Source organism: Lygodium microphyllum, chromosome 18 (assembly GCF_053477565.2).
Source record: "Lygodium microphyllum isolate KBCC chromosome 18, Lygodium_microphyllum_v1.1.10, whole genome shotgun sequence".
In the NCBI taxonomy this organism is placed as follows: domain Eukaryota; kingdom Viridiplantae; phylum Streptophyta; class Polypodiopsida; order Schizaeales; family Lygodiaceae; genus Lygodium; species Lygodium microphyllum.
Window position 1 is genome coordinate 142,273,734 of NC_141152.1, and position 14,091 is coordinate 142,287,824.

The window sequence follows — 14,091 nt, forward strand, 5'->3', positions numbered from 1 at the left end:
AAACATAGAAGGTTGAAGGCTGAAAACAGGCTGAAGATACCTGGAAACTAGTTGCCCAACCTGCAATAGATAGATGGTGGCTGATCAGCACCAGAAAATTGTGAGTGCAGACTGTCCATGGCAGAGAACAGCACCCAAGACCCAAATACGAATGTTTGATACCATGTTAGAATTGGGTGCAGCGATGGAAGCGCTGAAGACTACTATCACAGACTACACAACACAAGAAAACAGAATGTCAGAAGTGGTGCAGCAATGGAAGCGTAAACATAAGCTGTAATAAACTGCTGAAACACAAGACAAAAGAGAAAGGGAAAGAAAGAACACAATACAGATGGGAACTCAGATGTATGCTCGGGAAATGGAATCCAATATATCAGACATGAGACTATCGTATACAATAGTGAGTCAATGGCTGTGTGGGCACCAACACCGGCTCCTCTCTCCACAGGAACTCTAGGTGGTGAACTGACCAACTAAGGAGGAGGAACCCAATATAAATAGGCACAAATAATACCATAAAATATGTCAGGTCGGCCAGCAATAAATGCCCAATATGACCATAAAATGACATAATAAAAAATGCATGAATAACCTAAATAATGTGCCCAAGTCTCTACAGCTCAAACTCACACATGAGCTGACATATTTGCTAACACCTTCTCGCAGATCATGGGTGATCTGATACAATACAATGGTACAATGAGAATGAATCATAAACCATACAACATAGAACCACCAAGTAGAACCATGGATACCCAAGGAGTGAGTGATCAAGCCACCACCAAGGTGCCTCAGAGAGAACCTGATGTTGATGTCGATCGTACTAGCTCCGAAAAATAGAGATTATAGCAGCTTTCAATGTTTGTCAACAATGCTATTGATGTAGCATACATGACCATCCTGTCACCAATGCCACAGCACATAAATGACCCTGGATCCCCTTCTTTGGCCAAAACAACCAAAGTGTCCCCTCATGTGAGCTCCAGAGGAAAGCCACCTGCTCTTTGTCAAAGAACTAGCCCATCATGAACCTGGATGTTAATCCTAGCTCTAGGATTTGTACCTGCCAGATTTCGGTCGATGCGTTAGGGACATCCCTCTCTGGATCCTGTGCATATATATAGAAATATAGATGAGGCACGAGTGCCCCATCTCACCACTCTCTCACACTCCCTCTCTGGCATTGGAGAGTCGTGAGGGATGACCTCATCACCACCACTACTAGAAAGCAGCTGAGAAAGGGGCCGCCAAGCCCTTCCCATGATCCGAAGAAGAGGATCCCTTCCGCGCCTTGGACTTCACCTTGTCCGGAGGATCTGAGTCAGAATCCGAGGCAGATGATGACTTGTCAGAGGAGTCTGCATTCCGCTTTGTCTTCTGCTCCTTTTTCTTCCTGGAAGTTGCTAACTCTTTGCAGTCCTTCCGCAAGTGACCCTTCTTGCCACAGTGATAACACTGGGCCTTCGACTTCTTCATCTGCAAACCCCTCTTTGAAGCTGCAAGAGCCTCACCTTAACCTCCATAATGTGACGGAAGCCGCCCATGTAGTCGCAAAGTCGCCTCATGCTCAAGTAGCATCGAGGACATATGAAGAAAACTGACAGGAGTCGTAGATGTCTGCGCCTGTAAAGCATTCGCCACTCCATCAAACTCTCGAGGAAGCTTGTAGAGTACCATACCAAATGTGCCTCTGATAGGGCAAACTGCATAGTGCGAAGCTGGTTGTGGATTTGGGTAACTGGAAGTAGGAATGATTGGATTATATCTTTGGTTTCAAACTTCAGTTGTTGGAGTTGGCCATAGAGAGTAATGGCCCCCATGGTGGCCCCCATACATTAATTGCAACTTCCACCATATGTCTAAAGCTGTCCTATAGGAGGCGGCCGATAGTAGGACTTCTTTGGAAATACACCAAAGTAAGGCCAAATAAGCACGGGCATCATCCGAATCCCATGTAAGCACTGCTTCCTCATGGTTGTCTTCATCAAAATCAGTTGGAATAGAAGAAGGTTGTTGATGGCGTGCAAGGGCTCCGCCAACCACGTACCATAACCGCTTCTGGATAAACTAGGCCTTCATCACCGCACTCCAGGTGTAATAATCAGGTCCATGGAGCTTATCATCAGTGGATGTGCATGGAGGAGCCATTTGTAGAGGATTTAGAAGAGAAATAGAGAAGAGAAGGTATTTGGAGAAGGAACACAGCCAAAACACGAGCCAGACTGCAAAAAACAAGAGTTCACATACAAGATAACCCAAAATCTGACCAAAAGAAGATAAAAGTTGCTGCAAAAAAATCAACAAATCAGTCAAAAACTGCCAAAAACAGCAAAAACGATCTGAAAGTACAGTCCTCCAGCTAGGAAGGAGTCAGGAACACCAAAACGCAGGCCGAGTACTGCCACAAATAGGCTGAAAAACTGTCGCAGCAACCTAAAAACTGAAAACGTAGGCAGAAGAGGGGCTGTAGACAGTAGGCGATGGCAAATCTGCAAAAAATGCAGGTAAAACAGGTCACTTGTATGGGGCAGCAGTCACCTAATCAGCAAGGGTGAAAAAAGTCTTGAAATTAGCAAGAAAACATAGCAAGAGCACAAATCTTGAAATCTGATACAATGTCAGAAGTGGTGCAGCAATGGAAGCGTAAACATAAGCTGTAATAAACTGCTGAAACACAAGACAAAAGAGAAAGGGAAAGAAATAACACAATACAGATGAGAACTCAGATGTATGCTCGGGAAATGGAATCCATATATCAGACACGAGACTGTCGTATACAACAATAAGTCATTGGTTGCGTGGGCACTGGCACCGGCTCCTCTCTCCACGGGAACTCCAAGTGGTGAACTGACCAATTGAGGAGGAGGAGCCTAGAATAAATAGACACAAATAATGCCATAAAATATGTCAGGTCGGCCAGCAATAAATGCCCAATATGACCATAAAATGACACAATAAAAAATGCCTAAATAACCTAAATAATGTGCCCAAGCCTCTGCAGCTTAGACTCACACATGAGTTGATATATCTGCTAACACAAAAAACAAAAGAAATCAAAAGAACACTGCAAAGGGAGAATCCAAAGATATGCTCGAGAAATGGAATTCATATACGAAACATGAGACAGTCGCATATAACAATGAGTTAGTGGTTGTGTGGACATTAGCACTAGCTTCCTCTCTCCAATAGGACTTGCATTGCATGAAACCAACCTTCCTTCTTGGAGATGGTGGTAAAACTTGATCAAGCACTTAATCACAACAATTAACAAATAAACATAAACTAAAATGCACACTTTACCATAATAGTCTTGGACATTGAACCTCCTGTTGGCCCCAAAACTGGCGCCCCTTGTGGTATGTCTTTAGACTTGTATTTCTATTGGATGGAGTACAAACTGAGGTTTCTTTATCTCGTCCGATGATCCAAAAGCCCCTTGCTGTCACAATCGATCTGTAAGTCTTTCGCCCCTTGATCTTCACCTAGGACCTGTACAAATTGGACCCTTGATTGGCCAAATGCCACCCCAAATCAAATAGGATGGGTTGGCATTTGAAATCGTTGGCAATTCCTTGAATTCTAGCTGTCAATTTCAGTTTACAATGCCTCTAATTGTTGGTATGGGTCCCAAGGTGGTTGCTAAATTCTAATTTTTGTTGAGAATTAGGGTTTACAACAAAAAATTAATTTTAACCCTTTTGATTGTGCCGAAATTTAGATGTGCCCATCCACAATTTAATTGGCTAGGTCATTTGCAACCCCAAGTGGTCCCTAGCCTTAATTGACCCTTGGATAGACACAAATTAATAAATTAGTGCCTAGTTTCTACAATTAATTGGTGCCTAGTCCCTAGTGTTACCATTGACACTTATTAGCCAATTAATTGTCCTAGGATGGGTTGGCATCTGAAATCCTTGGCAATTCCTTGAATTCTAGCTGTCGATTTCAATTTACAATGCCTCTAACTATTGGTATGGGTCCCAAGGTGGCTGCTAAACCCTAATTTTTGTTGAGAACTAGGGTTTACAACAAAAAATTCATACAGAAAATTAATTTTAATCCTTTTGATTGTCCCAAAATTTAGATGTACCCATCCACAATTTAATTGGCTAGGTCATTTGCAACCCCAAGTGGTCCCTAGCCTTAATTGACCCTTGGATAGACACAAATTAATAAATTAGTGCCTAGTTTCTACAATTAATTGGTGCCTAGTCCCTAGTGTCACCATTGGCACTTATTAGCCAATTAATTGTCCTAGGGTCAAATTGACATTAATTGACATCCAAAACATGGCTAGCATAACTTGCCACAACCTTTACCTTTGGCTCCCACTGCTTCCTCGATGTCCTTGGCTTATTATCATGAAATAATTGCCATGTGCATCACATGTGCCTTGCAACATTGCACATTTGATTATTAAAGTAATCAAATGTTACTAGCAAGAGCAAAGCATCTCAAAAATTTCACGTCACCATGATAGACCTCCCCCTTGAAATCCTTGCAATTGTCCTTGATTGCATTGTGTTGTGTCAAAGCAATAGTATATTGCACTGGAATTTCCATAGGGCATCATAGTCAACACAACATTGGTCACTGTTGCTTAACCATGTCGCATGCCCAACATTTGCTGAAAATCTCCGGCCAGCATAAACATGACATAAAAAAATGAATATTAGTACAATATTGTTGCTAGAAATCCATTGAATGCATCCATAACTCATGTTTCTCAATTGTTTTAACTTCACAATCACAATAAAGCATAAACTCAGCATAAATCATGGCTGAAAGTGACATGGCATACACTAAACATGCTGTTGTCCATGAAACTAGCTGATAACCATTGAAAAGTGAGCATAAACTGATCTTATGTTTATTTGGAAATTGGTCATAAATTGCTACATATGTGATCATAAACTGTTTTCTGACTGATCAAAAACTGAGCTCAAATTGATCAGCAATTGATCCCAAACCGATGCAAAAGTATAGTCTCAAAGCCATGGTAACAATCATACTCATTTGTTACATCTCTTTGTGACTAGTACACTGAGTAGTGACCTCATGGCAAACATACTGTCAGCACAATATCTTAGATGCATGCTGAATACATTTGAGATTCATGACATACGAGAGGTGTCCATAATTGGAGGGGGGAAAGTGCTACCTTCCCCTTAAGCATCATGCACTACTCTCGACCCTTGCTCTTTTGAACTTGACTAAGCCCAACCCAAAGTCAGCTCTACTTGAAAGGCATCGATGTAAAGCTGCAACAATTGAGGATGGTTTGCCAAGTCATCCTCTTTCATCTATTTAGCATCTTGTGGTGAATAGTTTTGAAACTTTACCAAATACCTTTTGGAAACTTTATCTCTAATCCTTTTTTTCTTATGTGCCAAAATTAGCTCGGGTATCAAGATCTCATCTAACTCCTCAACCTCAGGCTGAATTTCAAGCGATACATCCTTTGGCACATCACGATGAAAAGGCCTTAACAAATTGACATGAAAGTCATTGTGTTGGGATAAAGGCCTCTTTTTCACCTCCGTGTATAGTACACGTACATTATTTAGTTGTACATGTGAATGCACCCTTACGTGCCCTAAGTATAAATACATTTTATTCTTTGTGTACCAACGCATTGTTGGTACACCCAAATCTAATCGTACTTTCACTCACTCACTCTCTCTCTCTCTCTCTCTCTCTCTCTCTCTTTGTGTCACTTTAATACCTCGAATTGTTGCTCACTCCTCAAGCTAAGCTCCAACAACTGGTATCGGAGCCCAAGGTTTTGCACACTTCCCGAGACCAAGGTGATGGTTGCAAGGAGTCGGACATTCAGCGAGCAGCATGACGCGTGGTGTGCAGGCGATTGGTTGCGTGGTGATGGGTAGCAGCAGGCGCAATGACCAGGCGTGACAACGGGTAGTGTGACAACGGGTGAAATAGGCGATGCTGGCAGTTAGGAAGTGACGAGTCGCCCGCAGCCAAGTGCAACGCGACAGGACAGTCGTCCCTAGTCTTGTGACGTGACGCCTGACGGGTCAACGGACCCTCCTTTTACGGTTTTTTTAAATAAAAAAATTCTTTAATTTTTGAAAATTTTCCCTTGTCTTAACGGAGGTTTGTACACTAGAGGCACATATATCAAATTTGTGCAAATTTGAGCCCAAAAATTTGGGGCTTTTCCCAGATTTGATCCTGTCTATGCCTGGCAATGACATTTAGGTCAGAAATTGCAGACATTGTGCATGTTGACCTCAATCAAATTGGGGATTTTGCCAAATTTGTCGGAATTTTACTCTTTCAAGAAAATTTCTTGACATTGGACCCCGAAAAATTGTGGCTTTTCATGTTTTGATGAAATTTTGCTAAGTTGGGACAAATTGGATGACATTTATGCACTCTTAGACTTGGAATTTTGGGATTTTGTGCAGAATTTGGTAAATTTATGCAGTATTTACCTGTGTGGTGGTTGGTTTATGTATAAACTGCAGAGATTTATTACTGTTTGAGAAAGAATAGCAGTGTATTTTGCTGGTTCAGCTTGTGCTTCTGCAGTTCAGTGCATTTACTCGTGTTCGTGATAAAAATGATTGCAACTTCTTCCAGTTCAGACATCAAGAGTTTGATGTAAATCAAACGATTTGATGGTTATGGCTTTGACCTTTGGAAAGATTGTATGTAGGGCATATTGTTCTTAAAGGATTGTGAGGATGCTTTGCAAGAAGATAAACTTGCACAAATGTCTGGTGCAAATTGGGCCAGAGTTAACAAAAGGACTGTGGCTTACATAAAGATGGATGTCACTGATTACATTTTGACAGACATTAAGGGTTTAAATATAGGTTATGCAATATGGGAGAAGCTGAAAACTACCTATGAGATCACCACACTTGTTAATCAGGTGCATTTAATACGCAAGTTGGTGAATATGCGACTGGATGAGTCAAAGCTTGCAGTTGAGCACTTGAGTGCATTTACTGGTATTTTAAATTAGCTTAAGGATGCAAATTTGGATTTTGATGATAAGTTGAGGGAGATCTTTTTGATCATGACACTACCTGATTCTTGGGAGACCTTGGTGGTTTCTCTCAACAATAATCCCAATCTCTCATATGATGGTGTAAGGGGTTTAATCTTGAATGAAGAAATTAGACGTATGTCTAGTGGAGAAGGCAACAACTCAACTTATAATGTAAGAGGCATGGCTGAAAAAGAAAATGCAAATGCTGGATAGAGAAACAAAAGCAAGAGCAAAGGAAAGAAAAAGAGTGACATTACTTGCTATCACTGTGGTTGGAAGGGCCACAAGAAGCCTAAAGGGCCACAAGAAGCCTGATTGCAGGTACTACAAGAAGGAACAAGAGAGAAAGAAGAACGTAGGAGGCAAAAAGAAGAAAGAGGATAAGACAGATACATTTGAGATAGCCTAAGGCAAGGAAAAGGCCAATGTGGCCTCTAGTGTAGTCATAGAGGAGCTTTCAGATGCAGAGGTTGATGTATTATATGTAGTTGATTATAATGCCCTTGTATGTCACATGCAGGATATGCAGATTACTAAGGCTGATGTTATTGATGTACTTTTGTCAGTTGATGATGGTGTTACTCAGACTTGGATTATAGACTCTGGTGCCTCTCTCCATGTAACTCCTTGCTTGGAGTGTTTCGCTATGTTCAATGCAAGTAGTTATGGAAAAGTATACCTTGGAAATAGCCATGCTTGCAGCATTGATGGGATTGGCACTGTACACTTGTCTTTAGACAATGGGCAAGAGCTTGTGTTGAAAGATGTCAGATATGTGCCTGGCATCAAAAAGGGCTTACTATCTCTTGGTTAGTTTGATTTGCATGGTTACACTACACTGTTTGGTGGTGGTTTGTGGAAATTGAAAAAGGGGTCTATGTTGATTGCAAAAGGAACCAAGAAGGGCACTTTGTATTGATAGCTTTGAATGACAAGTTTCTTGCAGTTGTTGAAATTGGTTATCATTTGGAGTTGTGGCATAAGAGATTAGGCCAAATGAGCTAGAAAGGACTTGATGTCCTTATCTCCTTGAAGAGGGTTGATGGAAAAGGCTCTAAACTTGACTTTGGTAACGAGTGTCAGTTTGAAAAGCAAATGAAAAATTCCTTTTACTCTGGTGTCTCTCGTAAGTCCAATGTTTTGGACTTAGTACATTCTGATGTATGTAGTATGCCCATGAAATCGTTGGGTGGTGATGCATATTTTATTTCTTTTATTAATGATTGCTCTAGGAAGATTTGGGTTTATCTGTTAAAAAAGAAAAGTGAAGTGTTTGTTGTCTTTAAAACATTTCATGCATTTGTGACCACTCAGACAGATAGAAAGCTGAAATGCTTGAGAAATGATAATGGGGGTGAGTTCACATCTATTAAATTTAAGTCCTTTTGTGACTTGTATGGAATTAAGAGGGAGCTTACAGCTCCTTACCTACATCCCTTCTTCAAATGGGGTGGCTGAAAGATATAATAGGACTTTATGTGAAAGAGTGCAGTGCATGCTATCCACTGCTAATCTCCCTCATGAATTTTGGGGAGAGGCATCAATACCTCTATGTCTTACATAACTCTATGTCTTGCACACAGAGGAGCATGACTTTCAGTGATCACCCTAGGTCGCAATTGCTTTATGATACAGAATTCTCCATGCATCATTAGAAATCCATCTCTAAGCACAAAGTTCTCATGCCTTTAGCCATTGTAAAGCTGATCATAAACATGAGCAAAATATGAATCAACAACATGTTGCTCCTTCATGACATCCAACTCAGTGTGATAGACCATGCTGATGGCTAAAATTTGTAGCTTACGTGAGAGTGCATTAAGACCAACATTCTTTTACCCATCAATGTGTACAATTTGAAAATGAAACATAGAGAGAAAGTTTGCCCATCTCATATGCTTCTCTGATAATTTTGTATGTGTTAGAAAGTGTCTCAATGTCTGATAATTTGATTGCGTTGTAAAGTCAGCTCCTAACAAATAATGTTTCCATGTAGTCTGTGCATTAATTACATCGAAGAGCTCGTTCTCATAGACTTGCAAATTTCTCTTTGCACCGTGGAGAAGATGACTCTAATAAGCGATAACTCGGCCATCTTGCATTGCATCACAATGAACCACGAATGACTTTTTTAGATCGGGTAACACAAGCACATGATCTAAAATCATCTTTTCTTTTGACTTCTTAAATGTTGAAATTTTCATGCTATCCATTTAAATGACACATTCTTCTTTTGCAAGGCATGCAATGGGGATGCAACTTCAACAAACTTGCGTACATACTTTTTGTAATAGAAATATAAACCCCAGAAGCTGCGGATCTCATGTATATTCTTCAATAGTGGCCATGGGCGTATTAGCTCAAGCTTTGCAGGGTCCTTATGAATACTATCAGCCGATACGATATGCCCTAAAAAGTGGATTTTATGTAAAAAGAATTGAACACAATGTCCAAATGCTTTCTATGCTCTGCCTCATTTTTTGAGTAGATAATTGTGTCATCAAAGAAAGTGTCCACAAATCCTCTATGTGGTGTGAAGATGCGATGCATCATCCGATTAAAAGTGATAGGAGCATTTGTAACTCTAAAAGGCATGACAAGAAACTCATACAACCCAAAAGATGTCCTGAAAGTTGTCTTAAGCACATCCTCAGGTCTAATGGGTATGTACGATACCAACTTTTCAAATTTATATGGTTGAATATGGCTGGCCGTTGCAATCTATCCATAACATTATCGATTCGAGGGATTGGAAAGCAATTTTAATCATGATTTTATTCAAAGCACGATAGTCGATGTACATATACCATGAACCATTCCTTTTATGTACCAAAAGCACTGGCAAACAAAATGATGAAGAGCTGGGATGAATTAGAGAGTTGTGTTCTCCATGGTCTAAGGAGGTTATGAGCTGTAGAGTGTATCGTACTCAGAATGGATCTTGAATTGCAGCAAGGCAACCTCCATGTGTCGAACATTAGCAAACATAGCCGAGGAAGGCTGGATCCATAGTGACAGGAAACGGCCGGAACGGCCCGCCGGCACGCGGAATCGCCGTCCCCGGAATGTTTCCGTCATGGACCGCGTTTCCAAATGATGGAACGTTCCCTGTCCTGTTTCAGACAGGGAACGCAGCAGGGAACCCACATGTCGTGCAGTGTAGGGGTTCAAGTCCTGCCAATGGATAAAACACTTGAAACTCAACTTTGGGGCAGCCTGGATAAGCTGGTCACTTTTTTGCTCTCGTGGACAACTTCCTGAATACCCATGCATTCAACACCTTAGCACAGGCTCATGTACTCCGATATTTTCTGGACTACTGTAAATCCTTCGTTTTCCTTCCCACAGGCCATTCCAGCAGCTCATATACAAAGGTCTAATCTAGACCCATGAAGTGTAGCATTAGCTTGACATGACCAGAGAAATTAAAAAATCTGCTGCTTGCAGCTCCTGAGCACCACTTTGCTTCCAGTGCCAGAAATGTGGAATGTGAAATGGTGTTAACTGCAGTACTGTTATGCTCTTCTAAATCCCATTCTGGATACGTCCTAGGCCAAGAGAAATAAGGAGATCACTTTATACAGACCTTGGATCGTCAGAACCTTTTCCTCAATTTGACAGAAGGGCTTTTCACTATTGAAATTTTGCCCTTTTACTGCTTCAACTTGTTGTGGTTCTTCTATTATAATAAAAGACCCACTGTATCTTGTAACTTTAGGTTGATAATTGGTGAGATTGCATGCAGCATGAGAGTTCCAAGTTTATTGGACTGGTTTTTTGTTGGTGGTTTCCTGTTTTCAAGCTCATTTAGTTGACATTCCTCAGAACCATACATATTGCTTCATCAATAAGCTGTTTTAATTAAAAGGCCTAAACAGAATGCTTTATGCATGAACAGGAAGTTGAACAGGAAGTTAAAATTTGTGACAGCATCAAGGATGCTGGCTTTGAAGCTCAAGACATTCTACATAGGCTCAATGAGGAAAGCATAAGAACATGCAGACTGCGCATCAAGGACATGACTTGCACATCATGCTCAACTTCTATTGAATCTAGTCTAAGTTTGTTACCTGGTGTGAAAAGAGCTGTTGTTGCCTTAGCAACAGAGGAAGCTCAACTTGATTACAATCCTAACTTGGTTAGTTACAAGCAGCTCATGAAGGCTATTGAAGATACAGGCTTCGAGGCTGTTCTCATAAGTGTAGGTGAAGAGAATGATAAGTTGACTTTGAAGGTCGAGGGTGCCCATTCCATTGAAGGCATAAACTTGATTAAGACTTCCTTGGAAGCCCTGCCAGGGGTAAAATCTGTAGAAATGGAATTACATGTTGAGACAGTGATGGTGTCATATGATCCTGATCAGACAGGACCTCGGTGTTTTATAGAGGTCATTGAATCCACGGGATTTCCCCTTTATAATTTTAAAGCAAGTGTTTGCAATCCTCCGGGAATTGGTGGGTCTGATAGGAGTGGAGAGATTGCACATTACAAGGTTTCTTTCCTTTGGAGTTGCATCTTTACCATCCCTGTATTTCTTCTCTCAATGGTGTTGATGTACGTTCCTGGAATCAAAGAATGTCTGGATACCAAAATTGTCAACATGCTAACGATTGGCCAAGTGTTACGCTGGCTCTTATCTACTGTTGTACAAGTAGTTTTTGGAAGACAATTTTATGTGGATTCTTATAAAGCCCTCTGCCAAGCTGCAGCCAATATGGATGTGTTAGTGGCCCTAGGCACAAATGCAGCTTACTTTTACTCTGTATATATTGTCTTGCGTTCTGCAACCTCTACAAACTTTGTGGGAGCAGATTTTTTTGAGACAAATGCCATGCTGATATTCTTCATACTTCTGGGGAAATACTTGGAAGTTTTAGCCAAGGGGAAAACTTCAGAAGCTATCGCCAAGCTTATGGAGCTTGCTCCAGATATTGCTGTCTTGCTTGTTACAGATGTAGATGGCAATATCATGTCTGAAAGGGAGATCATAAATTTTGATTTTTTAAATGCCGTTCCCGTTCCCACATCCCCGTTCCCTAGGTTTGGCGTTCCCGTCCCCGTTCCCCGTTCCCGTTCCCCGTTTCATGTTTCTATGGCTGGATCTGATGCAGGCGATAGTGCATGAGAGAGATACAAAAAATGGAGGTATCTGATGAGAGAAAAATTGAGCGATAGTTGTTAGATCCAAACACAATAGACAGAGGAGATAGAAAGCTAGGGCAGGAAACAAAAAGTGGAAACGCAGCTTGTGGAGGAGAGAGAATGTCAAGATGACAGCTCTTGACTATTGGGGATACCACTAAATGATGACACCAGCATTAAACGGAGCAATTTGATTATAGGCGACAACTCTAGGGTACTAGGTGATAGATGCAAAGTGAAGGTGAAGGTTGGAATCGGGCGCTAGATGGTAGTGGATGCGTGGGGGAAGTTTTGACCGCGGTGTCCTTCGGAAACAAGGTGTGGGCAATAGAGATACAGCTCTTGAAACCTGCGAAAATGAGATTGACGGAGAATAGTGGGCTACATGTCTATTTATAAAAAGTTTGGGGCACCCAATGAAACCAACCTTCTTTCTTGGAGAGGGTGGTAATTCCGTGATTAAGCACTTAATTACAACAATTAGCAAATAAACATAAATTGAAATGCACAATTTACCTTAATAATCTTGAACAATAGACGCCTTGTTGGCCCCAAAACTAGTGCCCATTTCGGTATTTCTTTAACTTTAACTGAATTTGGCTGATTGCATTTGAAATCCCAGTCAATTCCATGAATTTCAGGTATTGATTTCAGTGTACGATGCCTTCTTTCGTTGGCATGGGTCTCAAAGTGAGTGCTAAACCCTAATTTTTGTAGAAATTTAGGGTTTACAGCAAAGATCTCTCTGCTGTCTACCAAATTTGACTAAGATATGCTCAAAATGACTAAGAAATGCTGAGATATCTTGAGAATGGGTTGGAGAAGGTGAGAGAATGCCAAGATGAGAGAGAAATCTGATTTTCTTTGTGAGGAAACCTTAAATTCTACTTGTTGTCTGCTCCAGCCTGCATCTAATGCAGCCACCTACTGCCAGGCACCTCCAAAATGTTGTCACCTGATCAGTAATGTTATTGCCAGCTCCTGGAAGGTGACTTCTTGCTGTCCCTTGCTTGCTGAGGCCCCCAGATGGTTGTCTTTTGCAAGAAATTGTTGTTCTTTGATAAAAAAATGGACTAGCAGCTTTCTCTCTCCCAAGTTGTAAACTAACTGAATGGTTGAAACCCATCCCCCAAAAACGTTTTCTTAGTTTGCATGGGCATTTTTGCCAAGTGGTAGCCTTTTAAACCCATTTTTCAGCATTATCTAGCCATTAATTAATTTTCAGAATTAAATAAATGTGAAAATTAAATTTAGCCTTTCAACCCTTGCCTAAAATTAAATGTGCCCATCCATAATTGAATTGGCTAGGTCATTTGCATCCTAGAGTGGTCCCTAACCTTTGTTGACCCTTAGATTGACATTAATTAATTAATTAATACTAGTCCTTAGTGTCACCACCAACACTTGTTGGCTAAATAACTATCCTAGGGTCAAAACTAACACCAACTGACCCCCAAAACCTAGTTGTCATAACTTATCACAACTTTTGCCTTTGACATCCATTGCATCCTCACGGTTCTTGGCTTGTTACTATGGAATATCTATTATGTGCATCACATATGCTTAAAGAACCTTGCACATTTGATTAATAACTTAATCAAATGTATCGGTAAGATTAAAGCTTCTCAAAATTTCACGTCCATGTCGTGATAGACCTTGCTCTTGAAATCCTTGCAATCGTCCTCAATTGCATTGCATTGAAGGAAAAGTATACTACAGTGGAATTTCCATAAGGCATCAGAGTCAATATTGTGCAGTATTGTCCAACCATGCTATATGCCCCAAACCTTACTGAAAATTTCCAACTAGCATAAATAATCTAGAAAACCCATTGGATATATCCACAAAGCATGTTTCTCAACTATTCTAACTTCAGAATCACAGTAAAGCATATTTTAAGCATAAACTATGGTTGGAAGTATCAA

The 14,091-nt window shown here is 40.7% G+C and overlaps 1 protein-coding gene and 1 pseudogene across 2 annotated transcripts in view; both read left to right on the top strand.

The window, feature by feature from the left end:
- Positions 1-14,091, top strand: part of MBD9 (methyl-CPG-binding domain 9) — a 77,183-nt gene that overhangs the window by 34,482 nt on the left and 28,610 nt on the right. The gene's annotated exons all lie outside the window — the stretch shown is intronic.
- Positions 10,777-12,142, top strand: LOC148021462 (putative copper-transporting ATPase HMA5 pseudogene; annotated as a pseudogene).